A 2,649-nucleotide genomic window follows, 5' to 3' on the forward strand; every position below is an offset into this window, starting at 1 on the left:
CATCGTACAGTATTTTTGTGTGTACTTAATTAACGATCCGCAGGCACGTCCAGTGCAGCCAGGTGAGTTGCCAATGCTTTTACTTAATTATCTCATGGAATGTGGACCCCTCTGGAAAGGCCATCATTTGTTCCCATACCACATTGCCCTGGAACTGAGTGGCTTGCGAGGCCATTTGAAGAAGACAGTTAAGAGTTGACCTCATTTCTGTGCGCCTAGTGTCCGGTTGGGTAATGATGGCGGAGTTTCTTCCTTAAAAGGCACCAGAGAGTCCGATGGATTTTTAAAACAAAATTTACAATCCAGACTTAAAAAATTAATTTAAATTTCGTCAGATATCGTGGTGGTTCCACAAACCCATGTCTCCAGCGGATTAGTTTGAGCCTTTGTATTATTAGCCCAGTGACATACTTTTACCCCATGGCCTCTTAACTGTACATTATTCCATAAAGTATTAAAAGAAACGTACTCCGATGCACTGTGATTGCTGCCAGTGCTATCATTCTATTTTTAAATTATAACATAGGTATTAAGAATGGGGAAATTTAAGATTTAGAAAATGACATTCAGTTCAAATAATAAATTATAAAGGGAAACTGTAAAGGACAGCTGTCTGCAGTGGTTTTCATATCAAGATTAGAAAAACAGTGAGGAAAGGATGTGTTTATCTAAGTCATTGGGGAGAAGCAATGGGTTAGAGTAGAGCCAATTTCATAGTAGAGCGATAAAGAAACGGGCACATAAATAGTAAATGGCTCGTGCAAAGGTGGGCAATTTCAAACAGAGAAACTGATATTGCCAAAGCATGATTACTGGTGAAAGAGACATCGGAACAGGACCGAAAATCACAGCCACAACTACCACACAGGACATTCTCCTGAGAATTAGTTATTGCAAAAACGGCACCGGGTTAAAATCTGAAACTAGAACTGAGAAGATTAGTCCTTCACTGTAACTGACGTCGCTTTTCCTAAATGTGGTGTAATAAACTTCTGCTTCGTAAATATCTACTTAATTCATTACATAGAGTTATATCATTATTGATGTTCATTTGGAACAAAAGTGGGTCTCAGCGTTCAGAAAACGTAGGTCGTCCTAGACGCTGCTCTTAAAGAGTAAACACGCAGGTAGGGCTAATGTATCTCTGAGTCATTTGCAGAGGAAAATTACGATGTGTGATATAGGACAAAAATATTTATTGAGTGCGTATGAGTTCGTACCGGAGCCTTACAGATAAAGGGCCGGAGATTCCATTCCTGAGACGAAATGTAGATGCAGGGGCTGGATTAATAGACTTCGACAACAGCAACAATGACTCTGCACCTGGACAAATCAATGGCAGTTATAGGGATGGCATCGGCGCCACGTGCATTGCGTTTGATTCCGATGGGGAATGTTGCTGGATTCACCGGGTTCTGCATTGACACTCGGGAGGCTGACTAGTTGCAGCCGCTTATACACGCTGCAATCCCCAAATACACTTATCCCAGCCAACAAGATCACAGCAATATGGGCCGCACTAATGTTTACAGATGCCTAACTGTAGACCTTACTGGACACCGTGGATGAGAGGTGGGCGACCATGTACCCGGGCTGGGAACTATGCTGCCAACGACGGCCGTTCATCGGGCCTGGACGCTGGTTGCAGAGATCGTCAGCCACATCTAACACCGTCAGGATGGCCGGAAGTGCCGAAAGAAACTGCAATACCTCCTGAGGGCGGCCAGGGTCAGTAGGGAGCACTATGATCCCAGCACCATAATCTCGCCCCGTACACTCATAACCCCGCCCACTTCCCACCAGGATGGCGGCCAAAAAAACACTCTGCATCACATACCGGCACCCATACCGGCCCCCGAGGCTGGGTACCCTCGCCACTGAATCACTAGCTACCAACCCCCTGGGCTGCATGAGCCAGACTGTCTATCATTGTGTATTTTTTATTCACCGTGCGTGGAAGTGAGACTCCGCTGTGTTGCGGTTCCACACTGCTTGTGTCACCCCCATTATAATATCCACACCAACCCACAGCGACCACCAGACCACGATGACCACCCCTACATCACTGCTCTAACGCCATCATCAGACCCACACCGCCTCTCCATAAGCACACGGCATCCCAGCTCTCCGTACGCCCCCTCGCCCCGTCCACCACATAACTCCTCCACCCCAACTATCCACGGCCCATGATTCAGTTATGAATCTTGTCTTGTGTCTTGCAGGAGCGCCTCTGGTGTCCCGCACAGCCCACCGCAACCACAACACAACCAAAGGGAGATGACAAAAATCGGGAGCCATCGACCCGCATCCCGTGACACTTTGTAGCTCGAGACCAGGGAAGACATAGACTTCCCGTCACAGTTGTCTCCAACACCATCCGTGATCCCAAAGATATTCACCTTTAGTGAAGAGGCAACTGGGACACTATCTAAAGCGCACCACTCACGTGCTGCGGTACATCGAGCGGAAACAATAAACCCGATGGGGCGAACCATAGAAGGATAGGCGGATACACGGACTGACTGCAGTCCAGAAGGTGTTTGGCTACTGGAGCGAACGTTCCCGCTGTGTGGGTGCACTGCAGGCGAATGAAAGGATCCAGGCTATGGAGAATGCCGCAGCAAGTCTTGATGCTGGGACAGACTCCAC

Source organism: Scyliorhinus torazame, chromosome 4 (assembly GCF_047496885.1).
Source record: "Scyliorhinus torazame isolate Kashiwa2021f chromosome 4, sScyTor2.1, whole genome shotgun sequence".
Lineage (NCBI taxonomy): Eukaryota > Metazoa > Chordata > Chondrichthyes > Carcharhiniformes > Scyliorhinidae > Scyliorhinus > Scyliorhinus torazame.